The following is a 23,136-nucleotide window of genomic DNA, read 5'->3' on the forward strand; positions in this document are numbered from 1 at the left end:
CCAGAGCCCCTCTCCTACCATTCTTCTGTTCTTACATCTATCTGAGTGCAGCTAGGAATAATTCTCCATCTTTAAGAATTCATATAATCAGACTAGACCATATGAGCAATACAGGATAATCTCTCCTCAAGTTCTTTAACCTAAATGACATCTGCCGAGTCCCTTCTGCCATGACAGTAATACATTACAGGTCTGGGGATTATGATGTGGATGGCTTTTGGGTGAGAAAGGACATCATTCTGCTTACCATAGGATAGGTTAAAACAGCAATACACAGAACTATTAGGTAAAAGGAGCAAACTGATTTATTTTTGGTAGGACTTTCCCCCCCTTAAATGAGCTCTCCCAGTTCTGACCATTTGTATTATTTTACTTTCATTATTCCTACCTTATGACAAACTTGAACCTCATCGCCATCATCATCTTCAACTTCAAAGCCTGGGTGTGAGTCTTACCTTTGCCCTTCTGGGGTCATATCATGAACCATGATCATTACCTTCAAGAGAAAGTCTACAAACTGACTGAAGACACTGAGTTCCATGTCTGCTAGTCTCATGTATTGGCTTTTTGCTTCCTAAATTGACCCCAGTTCAGAGAGGCTCTAGCTCAGGCCCTGTCTGCAACCCAAGGCTAATCTCTCCCGGCTCTCTGGACCTCCCTCAGTCAAGCCAGTCACAGTGCAGTGCCTCCTCTGCCCAAAGTAGTTCTGTTTGGGCCTTTCAGATTAGTATATGGAAAATAACACCCCCATGATCTCTGGGCATGATGTCGATGAAAGTCCTAGTGCAAATTTTGTTATTTTAGCCAACTGGCTAGTACTGAGAGTTGCTATTAACACCGGGTATCCATGGAACTTCTGACAGCAGCTGCCATAGGGTGAGCTTAGATTAAATGGTAATTACCATTTGATCCAAGTGATTGAAAAGAATTATAATTAATGATATAATTTGAGTGGTTCTGGCTTCTGTTGAAAGATGTCATGAGAAAATGTATTATGATGGGCAACCTACAGAACTGCACAGATAATACTAAATTCACAGGGTTCTCAGCTATGGAGCCGTATTCTTTAGGACCTTCTTGAATTCTCATTGTTACCAATAAAACAATCATGTGATCATGTGGCTGGTCCACATCTACATGTCTGACCATCAGTCTAGATAATCAGCACTTTGGCACTCTAGGGTGACTTTATGAGAGTTGCAAAGCCCTTTTCCTAAAGACATTTTGTCTAATAAATGACAACTCAAATGTTGGAGACCTAGTGATCATTTTAGCACTAGTTATTTATTTTTATTACAAAAATAGCAAAATTGCAGTCCCAGTGGGGAAGCTTACATACATTATTTATTATTTTTGTTATAAAATGGCCTGGATATGAATAAAATAGGATTGCTTGTTCCGATGTGCTCTTTAATAAGGAGAGCAGAGGCGCAACTTGAGCATAAGTATAGAACACTGCATGATCTAATGAGTAAAATGTCATAACATTTTCAGTCCTGGGTAGAATTCTTACCACCCATTAAATTGAAAAATGAGAGAAGCAAGACTTCTGCTGCCATTGCTGCCACATACTTTGGTAAAGAGTCCAGACTTCTTGATACAAAAATAAAATACCCATTCCATTCTCTCTTGAGCAGTATCTTTGAAATATTACTAACCTCCATGGCAGAGGTTGCTTAATCTGCAAATTTATCAGCTAGCAAACCATTATTATTGCTAATAACCCTTATTCACATTACCCAGAGAGCTGCTGCTTCTACCATTTCTTAACAAATGGAGTACAGCATAGTGGGCGTTCTGAAGCCTATTAAATTTTCACACCCCATTAGTCTCCACCTCCCTTAAAGTTTCAGCTTATATTTTTTCCTTTATGTCATTTTCTCCAAGAAGGCATCTTATTTCTAATAATGACAAGTATTGAGTGAGATTTCATGCGGTTTAGTGTAATGATCACCTGTAATTTTATTTTAAAAAGTCAAAGCATTGGCTCAAAAGGGGTATGTGAAAATGTGGTGACTCAGTCTGTTTAATGATGTTTTAAAAGTACAAATCATTTGCTTTGGTTATGTGAATGGTGCCAAACTAACTATGTAGTATAAAAAAAAAAAACTACCAGAAAGAATCCTTTAGTTTGACTGTCATGGTTTGCCATGATTACATCACAATAAACTCTCTTCAACAGGACCATCTTTCAAGGTTGAGTTTATGATGAAAACATTTACTTTTAAATCATCTTCCATTGATCAGTTGGCTCAAGGTCATTTATTTAACATCTGTACACAGTGTTTTGACACTTTCCACCCACATTTCTGCTGAACTAGGTAAAAGTATTTCTAGCGAGTGACAAACAAAACAGGAGGCCTGCTTTCTAGCTTCTAATAAGTTGATGGGGTGTTTTGTTTTGTTTTTTCATAAATTTCTAGAAGAGAAGGCACTCTCTCACTTAACACTGAGTACTATCCTGCCTTTGGCCAAATAAAGACAGACTTGCTAATTACTTTTATGATGATCTCTCATCAGTTCTTGCCAGTCAGGGTATTCATATGCTAGTGAATACCAGGTGTGTCTCAAGCCACAAAGAAGGCTTTTTGATCAGGCTGGGACCTAGGAGTCAGGATATGTATGGTGAGGGTCCGCAGAACCAGCTCTGTTTCTCAGCAGGTCAAGCAAATAAAGTCTTTTCATTTTTACAATAGGTGAAAATAGGATAAATGGGTGACTAAATTGGTTATGCCCCTCAACAATCCAATTTTTAATGATTAAAGAGTATTATAAGTATTTATAAGCAAATGAGGATGAATGATTCCTTAAAGTAGCATTGATAAAGTCAGAACCAGCATGTAAAGAGCTTGGAAGTCATAACGTTCAGTTTTGCAACAACAGCAACAAAAAAAGCGAAACAAACTGAAAATTAACAACTCTATAGGTTCATCAAGGAATTCAAGTCAGGGGGCAAACTGATGGCCCCCCAAACCGGAGAGACAGGCAGACTGAACTTTAAATGTTATTTTTCTTTCCTGAGACACTACTGTCCACATTTAGTTTTTGCCAACAATGAATTCAGCAAACCTTTACCAGAAATGAATGAACCTGACAAACTCCCAGGCAAATTGCAGAAGCTTTACACTAGTGATGAAACAAAAATAAGATGGAGGTAGAAGAGGGTATGGGGAGGAAAATGGGGTGGGAGGAAAAAATAAGAAATTGAAAAATGTTGAAAGTTGCAGAATATTCAACTGCAATAGTATTTACAAGACACTTTTTAAAAGTTTCTCATTTATCACAATTGACATGTTCCTAGAAAGCTATGGTGCAATTTTGTGGGGGAGGGATAGGATATATCACAATATTTACATTTCACTAGGGTTTTAGGCCAATTGAAGTAAATATTTTATGGTGAGTTTTTTAAAAGTAAAGTTGAGAATATTTGTAAAAGAGTGTGGGTTTTATTTTTGTTGCTCTCCTATTTCTATAAAGAATGTCTTACCAGGTAGAAATAACAGTCACATCTTCTGACTTTTCTTTTTTGATGCATCCAAAAGGGGACCTTGGAGAAAGTTCTGAGATCACTTTTTAAGGAAAAAATAAAACAAAAGGAAAAAAAGGAAAAAAGGGAAATGTCAGAGTAAAAGAAATAAAACTGTTTTCAAGGTGACTATTTTACGTGAAGAATGGAGAGTAAAAACAAGGAAAAGAGTTTTTTCCCAAAGGAATAAACTCACGTTTTCAGACCATTTTGTCTCTACCTTAATTATATTATATCACCATTTGTGTCTCTGGTTTTTTTAAAATTTTTTGAATACACACATTGATTTGATCATAGGTCCAAATTAGCTTTTGTATTTATTTTTCAATTAAAACTGACATTCAATATTATATTAGTTTCAGGTGTACAGAATAGTGGTTAGACATTTATATAACTTATGAAGTGATTTTTCTCTTAAGTCTGGCACTCACCTGGCACAATGCATAGTTATATTACAATATTATTGATTCTATTCCCTATGCTGTACTTTATTTCACTAGAAAAAGCTTAGGTATGGGAAAAATCAGTGAGGGATTAGGTTATGAGGCTCTTCTTTAGTTTTTTGTGCTTTTATTGATATTACTTCTCTTACATTGTTTTGCTTATAAACCTTACCTTTCACAAGTCAGGAGTACAAACATAGCTCAGAAGTTAATATGTATGACGGCCCTAAAAATAAACACATTTTCTGAGACAGTAAAACTTTTAAAATAGTGGAATGCTGTGAGAAATTGATCATCTGCTTCCTTGTTTCTTAGTGTATCTAGATTTAAAACTACTTTTTGTCAAAATTTGTTTATTTTCAAACTGTATTTCTGTGTCAAAAGAAATTGTAGATAAAAATTCAATTTTAGATTTTTTAAAACAGGTAAACCTTTTAAAAAATTCATTTTCTTTCCATCTCTCTCATCTATTTTTGTCAGTAAAAATAGCTTCCATACACAGTCACAGCCCTGGGCACACTATTCATTAATTCTAACTCCTTGATCTCATGAATAACATATATTCAGAGAAACCTTAACACTGAGCTTTGGCTTATAATGATCTCTTTCTGCTGACGCATCAAAATAGTTTCAAATTGAATTTGTTTATATACGTACACATATGTGTGTAGTCATATATGCATTCTATGTAAATGTTTTATATATTTATATATGGCATAAAGAGTGAGTTGTATTTAATTATTTTGACAAAAATTATCCAAAGTTGTAACTTCTATATGCACTTACATCTCTACCAACTTGAATGGAGTTTTGTAAAATTGGTTGCTCGTGTTTTTAGAAATGCTATTCTCTTTTATGTTTCATCATGACTTGTCTATTTCATTCTTTTCTAGCATTTAAAAAATTGGATGTTAAAAACTGTGAACTGCGCTAAAATATGTCACCTGAGGTCTTTGCCTTGGAGCAACTGGCTCTTGTCATGATCTCTCACTGAATGTTAATAACACAGAGGAGCAACTCAAAAGTAGTTTTGAAAGGTACTGTAGCATCCTGAAAACCTGGAGAATGTTAGTTTCCAGGCTTTATGTAGTCTTTTTCTTAATATACACATTTATATTTCTATTATTTTCTCTAAACTCTGAGGACTCTTTCCTGTCTGAAGTTTTGTGTTATCCTTATCCTTATTCATCTCAGTGTAGATCATCATCCTTTTTGCAAACTTTTAACTGTGATATTCTGAAATCATAGCTAGGGAAAAATATCTGGTGATTCCTATTTTCCCTCTTTGGAATCTGATTTCGGTGATAGTAATATGTCAAAAGAAATAACATTCTTTGTAATTCATATTGTGTTCCTTTCCTTTTCTTGTCCAACCTCTGTTGCCTCAAGCTATTTTTTAGAAAAAGGGTGGAAGCGAGGAGGACTGGCTTGCCTCACCTGGCCTTTGGGTGGATTTCGCTGGTTACCACTTCATCACATCTAGGATGCTGCCAGAGTTTGCTGGTGACTGTGGCATAGAGACGAGGCTACAATCTTCTCCTCTCTAGATTTGATTGTAAGTGCCTATTCCCATGGAAAATATGTCGAATATGAAGGGAAATTTAAGGCACTTACTGTAGGCTTCAGGTTGCTGACCCCAAGTTATCCAGACTTAGTTGCCTAGATGACAAGTTAGGTGGCTTAGCTGATCATCTTAAACTACACCCTCTCCATTCTCTGCCCCTTTCCTTCAGTCCTTGTCTTTTAGTCCTCTCCCTTTTTACTGGAGCTCCCCACCCACAAAATACAGGATTTCCTAACCCTTCTGTTTTCAGTTACCCCTTGTTTCTTTCCAATTCTGCAGCCTAACACACCTGCTGAGAGGTTTCTCCCCTATCCTGATTTTTTTTTCTGTTGGCCCTGAAGAGAGAGGACCTGTGTGTTAGTGTTTCTGTGTCTTCAAGCTGTGCTAAGGGAGCATAATGAATGAAGACTTTCTTCCCATTTAGAGAGGGGAAATTGATGATGGAGTAGGGTAGGTGTTTCACTCCAGGCTGTAAGTATTTTCACCCAAAGTATCTGAAATCAAACACACCTCCCACTGTGATGATTCATTTATTTCTAAAGGTCCCCATCTGGTCTCCGTGAAAAATTCATATTCCTTCTATTAACATAACTTTGACCTTATTTGTAACAAACAAATAACTAATAACTCTGGCCTTATTACATAACACAAGAGCATCCGCCTTTCCCTGCCTTGGGCTATGTTAAAAATTGTCTTATATTAACAAGCAATGAAAGGTGTTATGCCTATTTGCTTCTCTTCAATTTCCAGATTTCTTCCTGAATAATAGTGGGATAAGAAAAATATTCAGTTCACCAAATCACTTCTTGTAAAAGAATTTGTGCAGTGTTGTCCTGAAATTAGTAAACCAGAAGACACGTAGTCTCTAAGATAGTCTTGCTTTCTTCATTCCCACTCCAATGATTGCATATTTTGTCATATATCAAATAGACATATTTATAGATATCTTTCTGAAACATTCATTTTATTTTTTCAAATTTTCAAGATAAGATAATCTAGAATTAAAATTATAGATGCTTTTACTTAAGGACAGTATAGCAGTATAGTCTACAAAATTTTGCTTAGAACACCTATGTATTCTTTGAGAATAATGAATATTATCTTCATAGTTATTTAGGTCTCTGAATCTTCTGGAAGTAATTTCTGGTTAATGATGACAAAAGTAGTACAGAAGCACTCAGGGATGCTGTCCTCAAAGAATAAATATTTTCACAGATATGGTTATTCACTTTTTAGAAATAGCCTCCAGTTGCTACATTTTCTTACATAAAAGTGAATTCCATATACTCAGCTGTTATTTTAAAAAGACCTTGAATCCCTGACCAATGTGGCTCAGTTGGTTGGGCATCGTCCTGCAGAGCCACAGGTCTCCAGTTCGATTCCTTGTCAGGACACATGCCCAGGTTGCGGGTTTGGTTCCCCGGGGGTGTGTAGGAGAAGTAACCAATCAATGTTTCTCACTTTGATGTTTCTCTCTCCCTCTCTTTCTCCCGCCCTTTACCTCTCTAAAAATAAATAAATAAAATCTTAAAAAGAGACTGTGAGGCTATTAATCTATATATAATATTTTTATAAATAATATGTGAACTTTAATTTTTCTGAATGCTCTTACATTTTCTCTTTCACCTATATTCAGGTATCTGTTTCTTCTTTCTCTAGTTGGCTGAAGCTTGGTATTTTAGTCCAATCCTTTACTAATCTTTATTATTGACAGCTATAAAATGTCAATATTATTTTACTCCCAGTACTTACCATTCATATATCCCTCTTTCTTTCTTCTCTCTGCATATTTCTTGGTTATTTTTTTTTCTTTTCATCCTTGCATATGCCTGGAGCCTATCATTACCAAATATTCTTTTCTTTACTAACTGCTATTTTTCTTCTCAAATTATCTGATATAACTATATTTTCATCATTTTGTTTCAGGATTTTTATCTCCTTTTCCAGGAGTCTTAAAATGGGAAGGAAAGTTATCTAGTCACATTATGTGGAGGTAACAGGAATTGCATCCTATTCCTCCACTGTTCCCAATGAAGTTTATAAGTTTATTGACCATCTACAAAGTCGTGTGACAGCTACTATGTTACAGGCGTTGGGAACAAAAAGATGAAAAGTTACTGTTCCTGAAGTCAAGAACTTTTAAACTAAGCTCCAGAGAAATGTCTGCTTGATGTAATTACTTAGTTTATGATGGTAGATTGATTATTCATGGACTCATGTCCATTATAATGGTAAATGATAATAGTTCTCCATATTCTTATTTGAATTGGTATTGATATTTGAATCATAAATGCTAACCATTTCTTTTGCATTGCTGGAGAATAAAAGTTGTCTGAAAAATTAATATTTCTAAATAATTGAGAAATTTCTGAGTTCTTGACATATGTTACATTATTAAAATGGAAATCACTTTAAAATGTATTATGCATCTTTCTTCATAACCTTTTATATAGGAAATGGGAAATGGTGGTGATTATTATTATCATGATACAAAATAGTGAGCAAAGTTAAAATTCACTTTTATGCATAATAATTATCATGTAAAAATATGTTCACATTTTTGAAATTGTGTTTATTTAGGAAATGCAGTTAATTAATGGTATTTTTATGTTATCATGGTAAAAGTTATTGATATTTATTAATTGACTGCTAGCCTGTCATTCTGCCTTGCATGTGTTATTTTTTAACATCCTTGCTGAGCTGTTGCTTTTGTTGTTGTTTTGTTTTATTTGTTCTTATTTTTTTCTTTTATTTTCTTCTTTATTTATTTTTTAATCTTTATTGCATTTTTTCCCATTACTATTTAGTCTCCTTATAACCCCCTCCCCCAGGATCACCACACTGTTGTCTATGTCCATGAGTTCTTTTTCCTTTTTCCTCCATCTTTCTACTCCCTCCCCCCATAGCTATCAAACTGAACTAACAAGAAAAGTAGACAGACTCATAGAGAGCAGATTGAGAGATATTACTTTGATGTTAGATACCTAACTAGCTTATTCTGCTGTGTTCCATAGGATGTTAGTAACTTAAGTGCTGGAAACATATAACACCAATTAAAATTTGTAGTTTTTAATCTAAGTATTTTTGTGCATAGGTAATCTTTCCTTTGTGATTAATTTATGTATGTCTTAAATGTTCCTTTAGAAGAAACTCATTCAGCCAACTCTCTAATCTCCTTCTCCAAGTGCTGCAATTTTGAATATCCCTTTACTGCTATTGTAAAGCTTTGTTCAAACTCTGTTCCCCATTTTCATATTTTTTCTAATGTGTCAATACCAGGCTAAAGAATGCAACATTCAGCCCTGGCTAGTGTGGCTCAGTTGGTTGGAACATCTTCCCACAAGGCAAAGGTTGCCAGTTCACTTCCTGGTCAGGGCATATGCCTGGGTTGTGTGTTCAGTCCCTGGTCAGGACACGTATAAAAGGCAACTGATTGATGTTTCTCTCTCACATTAATGTTTCTCACCCATTCTTTCTCCCTCCCTTCCCCCTCTCTGAAAAAATAAATAAAATCATTTAAAAAAGAATGTTTTTTAAAAGAGTATGACAGTCTAGAAATCATAAAAATTCATGAATAAGAGGAGAATACTTTCCAATTCTCTGCTGTTCTGATAGGTTGCTTTCTTCAGATCCTGCTTTGCCTTGCTCCTGTGTACTTCAAAGAGTCTTCATTCTCCTCAGTCTGCTTATGTCGGTCCTTCATGTTACACATGGACATCCTGCATTATCCTCTGTATGTGTATCTCCTGCAGGTGCAAATAAGGAGGGAATGAAATGAATGACATGCTGCAGGCAGTCACCAACCTATGAAAACATCAAGAAAAGGCTTTCAGTTAGGGAAAGGATTATAGGGGAAAAACTTACAAAAGTATACTTCTACAGTGCACCAAGAAAGAAATTCAGGGTAAAAAAAAATAGTTCAATTCTTGTTAGATATTTTAAAATTTTCAATCTATGTTATTCCTTTCAATGGAAATGTCTTCATTTTCACTTGCATAGCATTCCACTCACTGCCTGGATCAAGCATATTCCAATAAACGGAGAGTTAGGGTTTTTCTAATTTTTCACCATTTTAAACAATGGTGAAAAAAACACTAAGTTGTATTAATCTTTTAAATCCCTTTTAACATACATTTGCTATTCTTTAATTATGAATAAAGGGGAACAATTTTTCTCATAGGTCAGAAGCCCTATTATCTAATGTGCAGGCTACCACTTGGTTCCTCAGACAGGTTTTTGTTATTGGAATCATTGCCAACACCTTCTACATTCTCCCTTCTTCCAGGAGATTCCAAGAAATAAATGTTCCAGGATCCCTTTTTCCTAATGGTTCTAAGTTATATTCAGTCAGTGAGAAGCATTCAGAGAATAGTAATTATTAGAGAAAACTAAAATTAGATGGTTTTGGATTGACTTGAGCTGAATTTCATCTACTATACAGATGAATTTTGATGACCCAACTGAGTTAATTTGAAGTTCTGCTTCAGTTTGGATCAGTGGACCTCCACTGAGCATTTGCAACAGTTTTGAGCTCAGTCCATGTTGAAGTTTTGCAAATGCTAATTTTCAAATAGCTGTCAAGAAAAACTATGACAAGAGGCAACTCTTAAATTCATTTCTAATTCTGTGCCTTCAGAAGCAGACACCAATTTCTGTGTTTTCTCTCACAGGGTCATAGTTTCGCTACTGCGTCTATACAAGCAGTCCTTTGTCAGCTGGTACAGTGACTGAGCAGGAGCCCTCCCTGCCTCATGTGGCCTTTTCGTGTTGATCTCATCCGTTGAAATGTAGTGACTTGTTCACTCTGAAATCCTGTCAGCAAAGCCCAGTAGCAGAAGAGTTAGTTAAGACCAGGCCAGATGGAAATATTATCAATAAGGCAAAAGGATTTTTATCAGAGATGGCAAATAATTCTTTCAAGAGCTTGGGTCATTTTTGAGAACTATGAACCCTAGAAATGTGTTGGATTAGGATAACTAATATAAGATTTTTGAGTACATGAAAGTTTTCTCCAGCTGCTTTTTGATCCATTTTCTTGGTAAATATATGGTACTTCCATTGCTATGAAGACACTGCCATAATGATAGTTTGCACAAAGGTATGTAAAAGAATGCAGCATGTTGGGTCATGTTGAATATATTGGCATATTCAGTTATCTGAGTTTGATGTCTTGGTACATTAAATACATATTGGAATGTAGAATATATTTTTTAATTTTGAATATACATGAAAAATATATTTTCAGAATATGGTATATGTGCTATTAATAGAAACTTTAAGGATGATGGGTATATTATATTTGAAATTGTGTCTCTGACTTGTTATGATACTCCTAATCTGCTTTCTCTGTAAAGCAGTATAAATATTCAATCAAAATCATTGTTAGAAGTGTCAATCCTTTACATTTAAGGGGTCAGGAAATCTTGAGGTAAGCTAAGTATCAGGATAGTGATTGTCTCTAAAGACTGCTGCTGAGACAGTTTAAATACAGTTGTGGATGGAGAAACACAGAATAACGTCATTAGTCCTTCCATTTCAGATTCCATTGTTATGCTGTTTCTTCTTCTAGATATTTCAGGGTGGCATGTGTAGCCATATATTATATATAAGAATTTAAGAGCCCTGGCCAGGGTGGCTGAGTGGGTTGAGTGCCAGCCTGCAAACCAAACGGTCTTTGGTTCAATTCCCAGGCAAGGCACATGCCTGGTTTGCAGGCCAGGTCCCAACCAGGGGGTGTGTGAGAGGCAACCACACAGATGTTTCTCTCCTTCTCTTTTTCCCTCTCTTCCCCTCTCTCTAAAAATAAAAATGCATAAAATCTTTTTTTTTAAAAAAGCATTAGCTTTTATTTTAAGTGAAAGAAACATTTTTCATAGCCACAAATAAATCTTAATTTCATATCCACATTTTTTTCTCCATAGTGGAGATAATTAAGATCAAGGTTATTCTAAATAGCAGGGCATTATGAAATTTAGAAGAATCATTTCATTGAGAGTTAGGAAGCCTTAATTGTGGTCTCAATTATGGTCAAGTCTCTTGGTCCTTGTGTTCCTGAGTTTGACAACAGGAAATCTAAAATTGATCATTGTATGGCCTCTGCTAAATCTCTGTATTTTATGAACATTATCACAATTAATCCATATATTAACTCCAAGAAATAAGACTCATTAGCAACATTTCACAAGTATAAAATTTCAACCTTTGAGAGACTATGTAACTATATAATCTGCTAGGTATTTGTGGGTGTCAGGATTCAAACGCAGTCCTGAACTCATGCAAACCTTGTGCTCAGAAACACTAGCCATTACTAATTCTGGAAGATCACTGCCTATAATTTTGTCACTAAATTTTCTTAGCATTTATTTTTACCATTTATATTCTTAGATATTTGTTTGAATAAGAGAAATGTTAGCAATTGAGATTTGTTACTGTTGAAACCTCACTTATTTTAATCCTTTAGTTTGTCTCACAATAAATTAAAGTCAAAGAGCCAGGAGTGACTGGGTTGAAAAGTGACCCTATCAATACTTCCTCCTTTCAAATAACAAACATATAGAATTTTTTTTATTTCCTTTATTTCCACTGATACCACTTAGAGACATAGGTGGGTATCACTAGATATGACTGTTATTTGAATAGCATATTTACTAAAAGACAGAATTTGAGTTAAAAAACTAAAACTTAATTAACATCTGAGTTTGACACTTAAATATTTCTTATGGTTATAACACTGGAGGACAACAATGCATTTTCTCTAGTTTTTACTATTCACTTCTATGATTGTAAATACCACCCGCATGCTTAGATCTGATCAGTTATGTTCTAACCCAGAACATCTTTAAACAACTCAGACTTATACACCCAATTACCTAATTGACATCTCCACTTAGCTGTATCAAAAAAAAATGAACTTCTTAATGTGACATAAAAAGTATCTCCCACCCCAGTAACCACTATTCAAACACTCAACTACTATTCTCCTAACTTTATAGCAGTCATCAATATTTTAAATATATATTTATATGTTATTGATGTTCTTATTAATATCTGTTTATATAACCTGTGCTTCATCAGTATAAGGTTTTATTCCTCATATAGCATAACACCTAGCTGATTGCTTGACAACATATTATTTATATAATGTTATCAACTAATGAAGGAACTGTATAAAATATAACCCATTTGTATGATGCACACATACACCAGTTTGCTGTCATGTACAGAATTTCCAGGTTAATTCGAGGGATAGGAAGAAAGGAAGAAGTTATTGCCAGTTATTGTGATAATATTTTCTAATGACAAAGTTTAATTAAACACCTACATTTTCTTGTGCTTTCTCTGACATTATTCAGCAAAGTACAAAATCACATTTTCTTCGGGTGTAATATATAAATTATACAAACACAAAACCTGCAGTATTTTTATTTACTTTCTTTTGAGTAAAGAATGGAAAGAGAAAAATCTTTTACTTTTATTTTATGTAACTACCAGGCAACCATGAACATTCTTATAAAATGACATCAGGCTGGCATTGGAAGGTCATATTTGGGGCACACTTCATTAGTTGGATCTCTCATCCTTTTTTAACTTATTATTTTATCTTTCTCAACAATTTCTATTGTTTTGTTCCTCTTATTGTACCTGCCCTATTTTTTCTACTGTCTCCCAAGTCTTTAGACCTGTTATCAGCACCCTGTGGGGTCTTGCTCAATATTGGTGGATGCTGGGCCTGATAAAGAATAGTGCAATGTATGATTGGTCAATACCAAGTTGGAACTACTAGCAGGCATCTTGTGTGCATACTTATTCTTTAGGGTTGTTTTTCTTTTGTTTTTTTGGTATTTTTTACTTGTTTGAATACTTATGCGGCTGCATTTCTATAACTTAAGGGAAAACAAAACCCTTATATACATAGACTTGTAGGTTCCTAAATTGAAAGACTTTCCTTCAAAAACTGTATTTTAGATGAGTCTCTGAGAACACATATGATACTACTGCTCAGGCTAAATACCACTAACAGAAATGACAATAAAACAGAAAGCAAAAGCAAATGTTTACTTCTGTCCTTCTTGGCTACAGCTCCTCTTTATGGTAAGTGAAATATTATCATATATTCTATATTAGCATTACTTTGTATGTTTTCATCTATTCTATGAAAGACCTATAACTGTGTGTGAAGGTATAAAAGTTAAAATAAATTGACTTGTTTTCATATTAATGCTTGGATCTAATCATTTTTCAAGAAAATGTGCTATAAAATATATTTTATAAATAAATCTTAAAATTTCACCCTTAGTACTCTGTATGTGACAGAATAGATATATAGTATGCATATATTCACACATTCACTCATGCACTTATTTGATAATAATGTTAGCTTTTTTGATGTCCTGATATGACTATATTACATTTTTTGATTTATATTATCTTAAGAACAAATGCTAAGTGAAGGATAGCAGATGTTTTCTGTGTCCCTTGATGAATAATTTAAACATTTAAAAAATCAGTAACATTATTAAAGTAACTTTTCTGCAACCAAATCTTCAAGATTAATAAAAAGTCAAATTGATAGTCTACTATAAGTTAATATAACTACAAATTACCTCTTTAATTTGATTACTTTGAAGTAAATGAGGGCCTATATGTGTGTGTAGGCTTATACATATAACCCGAAGAGCATAGGTTTTGATTATGATTATTTTAATTTAAATCCCCAAAATAGGACAACCTACTAAATGGGAGATGATAATCACCAATGACATATCCGATAGGGCATTAACATCCAAAATTTATAAAGAGCTCATACAACTCAACACAAAAAATACAAACAAAAAATGCACTTAAAAATGGTCAGAAGACTGAATAGACACTTCTCCAAAGAGGTCATTCAGATGGCCAATAGACATATGAAAAGATGCTCAACACCACTAATTATCAGAGAAGTCTAAATTAAAACCACCATGAGATATCACCTCACACCTGTCAGAATGTCTATCAGCAATATGTCCACAAACAAGTGTTGGCAAAGATGTGGAGAAAAGGGAACCTTAGTGCACTGTTGGTGGGAAGGCAGATTGCTGCAGCCATTCTAGAAAACAGTATGGAGTTTCCTCAAAAAATTAAAAATGGAGCTGCCTTATGACTCAGAGATTCCTTCTGGATATATATCTGAAGAAACCCAAACCACTAATTCAAAAGAATATATACATCCCTATGTTCATTGTAGTGTTATTTACAATGGTGTGCATATATGTACACATATACACACACTATACATACACACTATATATAAAATATATAGTATATATACTATATATATACACACACATTATATAATATATATAATTATATATTATATATATATTTTATAATGTGTGTATATATTACACACACCATATATATGTTTTTTTCAGCCATTTGTGACATCATGGATGGACTTAGAGGGTATTGTGCTAAGTGAAATGTCACTTAGAAAAAGACAAATACCATATGATTTCACTCACATGTGGAATCTAAGGAACAAAATAGAGAATTAAAACAGACTCATAGATACAGAGAACAAACTGACAGGTCTCAGAGGAAAGGGGAGTTAGCGGGCGGGGTGAAAAAGGTGGAAGGATTAAGAAGTAACAAATTGGTAGTCACAAAATAGTCACAGAGATGTAAAGTTCAGCACAGGGAATATAGTCAATAATATTTTAATAGCTATGTATGGTGCCACATGGTACTAAAAATATCAGGGGAACACTTTGTAAAGTATATGATTTTCAACCCACTTTGCTGTAGACCTAAAACTAAATACAAAATAATATTGAATGTAAACTGTATTTGAAAAATAAAAAATATGTAAAACAAACAAAAAACATACACTAGACTGTTAAAGCAGATTATCATAAATTTAAAAATGTCTTTATTTAGTATTATTTTGATTTGGTGCTTCAGGGATGTTCCCCCAAAAGGAGGGAGATGTTTTAAAAAGTGGTCTGCCAGACTTTGTCCCAGACCTAGTGCCATTTATTTCTATAGAGACATTTGGCCCAGAGATAACAGTTGTAGATGCTGTGAAAGTGATATAAACAGCATCATCATGAATATGTCATAACAACTACCTCCCTCTATAATATATTTTTAGTGTGAATGTGAGAACAGTTTTCTGACTTCTATGTGACTGCTCCTTTTGAATAATTTTGACTTTAATCAGAAAAAATGAAAATGGGACTCCTAGTATAATGTAGCCTGCTGCTCAGAGGTAAAACAAAGGCAAATCCTATATAACATTTTATCCTTGTGTTATTGACGTTTTAAAATCTTTCACACCTTGTATTTCGTGGAGTGTGTGTGTCTGAAGTTTAAGGTAGTATCTTAAAAGACAGCAGTTTAAGGGAGAAAATTTTAGGTCCTTATTAAAAAAAACACTTGATAAGTAATTGTTGGGTTAATGTTTTTAAAGTGCTTAGAAGTGCTAAACTATCAGTTTGTAAGTTCTCCACATGACTTTCATGCAAATAAATATAGGATGAGCAAATGCTATATGGCATTAAAGATTGTTGGGAAAGGATGGCTAGGTTAGATACATAACTGGTTAATGTTATACAGAGCAATAACCCATAAATTTAGGGATTACCTTTTTATCAGCTAGAAATCATTTGCATCATTAACAGGCTAAAATCTACATGTTGACTTGTACCTTTCCTCTTTTGGGGCTTTTAAATAATAGTAAATACTAAGGCAATCAAGCTACATTTTCTTAGATAATTAAATACTCCTTGGATGGACTGGTTAAACAATGCTCTCATGTGAAATTCAAAAGATGTGCTGCTTTCCCTTTGCCCTATTTCTAAGTTTTGATTTTTTTAACAGACCAGTCAATGATGTGTAAGAAGCACTCTATAAATGTTTAAAAACAGGGGAAATGGCTGAGATGGTGAAAGAGTTGGGGCTTATGTTTAGGATTAAGATCAGAGAATAAAACTCATCTGCATAAGAGCTGAATTTCTTTTTTATTTCCAAGAGGGAGGGGGGATGGGATGTTGGAGAAAGGACAAGAAATGACATGAATCAGGGAGAAAATGTGAAATTTAGCACTGCATGGGAGAAGGTCATGAGAAACCAATAGCTGTGGCATCACCAAAGGGAATTTTGTGAACAGAAATATCTAAGATTTGGAATTATTTGTACTGTGTAGTAGATAGTGTAATCCATTTCTCTTGCCTTCCATTTTTTAGTAAATTTTACTGTGTTCATAACTTTCTATGTATGCTTTATTTTTATTTTTAGAAACTGGGTAATGGGCTGAATTTCACAGGTAGATATCTATTAATACATTTATGTATTAAACAACAACTTTTGAACTCAGGTGTGTGCTAAGCCTGTATGAGTTGCTGGACACACTGTGTTTAATCAAAGAAAACAAAAGGAACCTTTATAGAACTGATAGTTTAGTGTGGAAGTCACACAACAAATAAATGAACACATAAATATATAACTTGTGGTGAATACTAGGAAAGGATTCAGTGATAGAGATCGATAGGGCTAGAGGTCTATTTTAATGGTACGGTGCAGGAAAGTCCCTCTGAGGAGGAGACCTTTAGGCAGACTGAAGCAAAGGCCATTTAAGGAGAGCAAGGCAGCATTCCTGTGTATTACTTTCTTATGGCTGCTGTCACAACCGCAAACCTGGTGTGGCCTAAAACAACAGAAATTTATTCCTCCCCAGTTCTGAAGGCCAAAGTCCAAAATGACGGTGCCAGCATGGCTGGTTCCTTCTGGAGACACTGAGGGTGAATCCGGCCCATGCTGCTCTCCTAGCTCCTGGTGGCAGCCAGCCAGCTGAGGTTCCAAGGCTTGTCCTCCAATTGCAGTTCTCCACCCTCTGCCTGTCTTTGCATTGTCTTCTGCGCTTGAATGTCTGCGTCACAAGCCTCCCTTTACCTTTCTTTAATAAGGAAACTGTCATTGGGTTTAGGACATGTCCTCAATTCAGGTTGAACTCACTTGAGATTACACCTGCACAATTCAACCCACTACTGTAGACAGAGGGGTTAGGGTGAGTGAGGACAAGGATGTGGAAAAGAGCTGACACGTTCAAGGAAAGAGAAATCATTTTGGGAGAGAGGGAGACCAGGTCAATATTCAGTTGACATGTTAGGCAATGTCATGTTGCTACCTATGTCAGTGAGTAGAACTAGAAAGTGAGCCTCATGGGGATTTTCAGGAGCATGGAGAAAAATTTGGGCTTCACAGGGTCTGGAACGGGCCTTGGAGTTGACTGTGAATCCATCTGAGATTCAGCTTACTAGTCATTGTTATCTCTTCTTACATAATCTACTTAAAAGCCTTGTGACTTAATGAGCTTACTCTGAGTGGATATGCTACAAACCCATGTATAAAACCTATGTCTTTTTTTTTCCCCAAATTACTGCTTGTGCTTTTCTTATCCATTCTAAAGGAGTCATTTTTCATATGAAAATGCATCATATGTGGTGACCATATCCTATTTCTGAGGTTGATGCCTAATGATCCATTTTCCACATCCCATCTGTGAGGAAGAGTGAATGCAAACCATAGTGCAAAAGAGTTCTCCAGGTTGTGCAGACCAAGCAAGCCTTTTTCTAGGATGTCTAAATATGTGTTTAACAGAGAATTTGTGTAGCTGTATATATCACACTTTGAAAAGTCTATTAAGTCCCTTCTCTAAGATATGCCAATAGAATTCACTTTAGATTACAAAATAACCCTCTTGTGTAGTCTTACTGAATCTGAGAAACTCTTGCCTAAAGAAACTGATTCTATTAGCATCAGTTTTGTCTCCTACTAAGAAATTCATTTCAAACTCTTTATTCCTTGAGAACCACTTTATGTTACTAAAGGCAATTTATAAAGAAGCCATACTGTACAACTAGATAATAGCTGATAGCTTCATTAAGCACAAATAATAAAGAAACTTCTTTTAACCTCTTACATGTGACTTTTGTACTTATCCACCCAATAACATACTGCTGAGATTACTGATTTCCCAATAGTAAAATGTTAGCTTCAGGTAGGGTTGAAATCATTCTTGAGCATTTTAGGGTATATACCTTTCACATTGTCAGCCACTAACCTCAATGCTGAAATAGTAGTAACATTAATAAACCCACTTTAGGAACTTTTCTGATCAAATGGTAGTGGGTTTTTGTTGTTGATGTTGTTTTCGCATTTCTGGATAGTTTCTGTTAGCAGTTTCTACTGCTTATAATTTACTGTGAAAGTAGTTTAGCAGCACCCATATAAGGTAAACTAATTGATTACTAGCCTAAGTGTTAAGAGGGTAACACTAAAAAAATAATTGAGAAGTAGGACAAAACAATTCACTCTAACACTTCTGAGTGCCTTCCTTCTGCAAAGCAAAATGGAACTAAACATTACGAAGATTAAAACTGGTCTTTCTGCCAAACAATTGAAGGACTTACTTTTAAAAACATAATTTATAGGAAACGGAAATCTGTACTTTAAGAGAATTTTGTTCAAATGTGTATTTGCTCAAATATGGAATGCCCATGGAAGAAATAGGGGCTATATAATAACTTTTAGTATTTGATTTGGAACCTAAGCCAAATGCATCTTAAAAATTAGAAGCACAGCGGATGAATTAATTCATTTGTTGATCCAAGATGACTTATAGATAAATGAAAAGAGCTAAAATACAGCTTTCCAAGAGAGAACAAATCAGATGTGCCTCACTACTAAAATAAAACCTGACCCCCAAAAAGGCAGTTTGGAAAATAAGATGGCTTGTTGAGATGGCATTTAAATATGCTTAAGAAAATAGCCATGACTTTTGACAAATGTGAGGTTGTGTAGGATAATTTACTGAATACTATTTTGTGGAAATGTTTTGTAAATCATGTTCATTTTAGATTTATTTTTTCCATTAAAATATAAAAAGCTCCTCAGCAGTTTCCATTTCTCAAGAGAATTATAAATTATTGGTTTGTTGCATTTCTCTAAGCTTGTTTGCCTATTGTATTTGACCTTGAATAATGAGAAAATAAACTTAAAGTAATAAAATACTACTTTAGTTTTATCTCTGTTTTATTACTTTATTTTTTCCCCTTTTGGATAAAAGTGTGTTTCTGGTGTGGGAACAAAAGTTAGAGCAGGCAAGAAGAGCAACAAAAAAAGGGAGATTTTTTTTTTCAAATAAACATATAATAGTAATATGAAGATCAAATGACTTATTTATTTTAAAAAAAAAGACCCCTTGATAGAAAATTTTAAAAGGTAATTTCTTTTTTAAAAAGGCAATTTAAACAATTATCTCATGTTAAATTAGGACAATAGGTTTGGTAGTTTATAATTAATAGAGCAGATCGAGAACTATGTCTTAGAAAACAGTTCTCATCTTCTTATATTTTGTCCTTCTGACCTCTGAGTACAGATATATACTCACAGTCTACTTTTCTGGCATAACTGGTTGATTAGCTCAGCGTTCCCCCAAAACTAAAGGAGAACACTAACGCATAGGCCCATTAGCACCTTAAAGCATGAATACAGTTACACTGTATTCTAAACTTACAGAATGCAATTGTTATGAACAGAATTGGGTTGCCTCCCCCCAAATTCATATGTTGAAGCCCTAAGTCACCATGTGACTAATGCTAATAATACTGTATCTGGATTTTGGGATTTTTAGTTGGTAAAGTTAAATGTAGTCATGATGGTAGAATCTTAAACCTATGGAATTGGTGGCCTTATAAGAAAAGGAAGAGATTTCTCTCTCTCTCTCTCCCCTCAGTGTGAGGACTTAGGGAGAAGTCAGCCATCTGCAAGCCAGGAAGAGAGAGATCACCAGAACCTGACCATGTTGGCACCCTGACATTGGACTCCAGGCCCCCAGAACTGTGAGAAAATAAATGTCTCTTGTTTAGGCCATCCAGATTACGGTATTTTGTCATGGCAGCCTGGGATGACTAGAACAACAATGAAGTATACTTCAAATTAATACAGTAAAGACAAGTTGACATATTCTGAAGCTTCGTCTTGAGGAATACTTATCTGAAATCTCACGTCTAAGGTGACTTTTTCTTTGCAATAGGATGGATCTGGATTTTCAGTGAATGAGAACCATAATTTACTTGGTGATTTTCTCAAAAGATGTTTGCTTGTATTTATTAGATTGTGCACATTTTTATCCCCTATCACACCTGGGAATTCATTTAGAGTAAGAATGAAGGCAGTTAACAGTAGCTTTTGACTCATATCTACTGCCAGAGCAATAGAATCCAGTCCTGCCGCTTAGGTCCCCCACTGTAGCGCCACTGGGATATTTCATCCATGTTCTTCTCTTTCTTCTTTTTAGTAACCTTTTCTTAAGTTTACCATGTTTTCCACAAGCTTTATTTAGGATCGGTTTCAGCTGCATATAGAAGAACGGAACCAAATCTTCTGCATTTCTTTTATCAGCCTTGAGTAAGTGGTGGTAAAGGGTAGGAGGAATGTAGACCCCATATGCACATTTTTTTCTTATTATAGGTAATTTCCATTAGATCATGATCCCACTGGATGAAGGGATCTTGCCTCTTCTATTTACCTCTGTATAATTAACTTCTAACATAGTGCCTGAGACATCATAAGCTGTCAGTTAGTAGTTTCTTAGTATGCAAATGAATGAAATAATGAGTAAAGGGAGTTGATACTGGAAACACAAATAAAGATCATTTTGTGAACTATTATTTTTAAAATGTCAAAAAATAAACTTTTCCGTGTAGGTGGTAGAGATCTATTGAACATGTCCAAGATGAGATATGATAAAGAAGTTTTTCATATTTATCATGTTGTTTTTAAGAGTAAGCACATGTTTTTTAAACTAATCATATATTTTAAAATAAATGCTGACAGGTATAATTAATAAAAAAAGGAGATGATTGCTTTAATTTTTTAAATTTAAAAACATTTAAACCTTTCATATATTTTTAAGCTAGTTTAATTGGGAAAGAATAGATTACTTTTATAGAAACAGATAAAACATAAAACAAAGATTTAGAGTAATAATATAAAGCAGTGATTTTCAACTGCTGTGCCACAAGAATTTTTAAAATATGCAATTCCTGACTATTTAGTCAGGGGACACTGACCTCTTTTTCCTTAGATTGTCACATTAAAAAATTGCAACAACCAACTCAATAGCTGTCCAGTGTGAATGAATCAAAATTATACCTATATTTCTCAATTATACCTGATTTTCTCAAATCAGTCAGAACATAGTTTTTTGGTGTTCTGCAGAATTTTAGTAATTATTTTATGTATGTAATGAGATGGAAAAGGTTGAAAAATCACAGATATAAGGTATGAATCCATATTTCTAGTTAGTGAGATGTACCAATGAAATATTTTTGGTTTTGAACAAAACTGGAGAAAATTATAGACAACTTTATAACTTTTAAAAACTGCTATCAAGGTATAATATTTATATAGAAAATTACACATGTCATAGACACATAGTTTAATTAATTTTTACATATGAACATTCTCAATTAAATTTACCTTTAATAGCAACTGGGAAGTGCCCATAATGAATGGTTTACCATTTTTATTACTTCTAACATAGAATAGTTTAGCTTGTTCTAATACATTATATAAATGGATTTATACTACACATACACTTTTGAATCTGGCTTTTTGCTCCATATTATGTTGGTGAGAGTTAACCATATTTTGTCATGGTTCTAGAACGTTCATTTTCATTGCTGCATAGAATCCCATGTATACATTTCTATTGAGTATATACTCAGGAGTAGAACTGCTGCATCTCACAGTATATATATGCTCAGCTCTACTAGCTACTGCCAAAATTTTCCAACAGAAATTTTTGAAATCTCACATTCCTGCATATCCTCCCAACACTTGGTATTAGTTGTAAAACTTATTTTAGCTTTTTTAGAAGAGGTGTAATGATAAATGAATTGTGGTTTTAATTTTCATTTCCTTATGAAAAAATAAGTTGAGCACCTTTTCATCTTCAAACTGACCATTTAGATAGTCTCTTATGAAGTTTCAAATCTTTGGACAATTTTCGAATTGTATTTTTTCCATTTCCATTTATCCCACTTATACTCCCCTCTCCACTGCAATGACCACACGATTGTCCATATCTATGCATCCTTTTTCTTTTTTGCTTAATCCCTCCACCCCCTGACCTCAATCTGTCAGGCTCTTCTGTATCTACGAGTCTGTCTCTACTTGCTTGTTAGTTCAATTTGTTCATTAGATTCCCCATATGAGTGAAATTATATGGTAGTTTTCTTTCTCTGACTGGCTTATTTCACTTAGTGCAATGTTCTCTAGGTCCATCCATTCTGTCACAGAGAATAAAAATTTTATCTTTTTTATGGCTGAGTAGTATTCCATTGTGTAAATGTACCATAGTTGCTTTACCACTCATCTACTGATGGACACTTGGGCTTCTTCTAGATCTTGGCAATTGTAGAATAATGCTGCAATGAACATAGAGGTGGTTATAGTCTTTAGAATTAGTGTTTTGCATTTCTTTGGATAAATTTCCCAGAAGTGGAATTGCTGGGTCATAAGACAGTTCCATTTTTAATTTTTTTTGAGGTATTTCC

This window comes from Pteronotus mesoamericanus, unplaced genomic scaffold, assembly GCF_021234165.1.
Source record: "Pteronotus mesoamericanus isolate MK-2021 breed Mesoamerican mustached bat unplaced genomic scaffold, CSHL_Meso_final scaffold_85, whole genome shotgun sequence".
Classification (NCBI taxonomy): domain Eukaryota; kingdom Metazoa; phylum Chordata; class Mammalia; order Chiroptera; family Mormoopidae; genus Pteronotus; species Pteronotus mesoamericanus.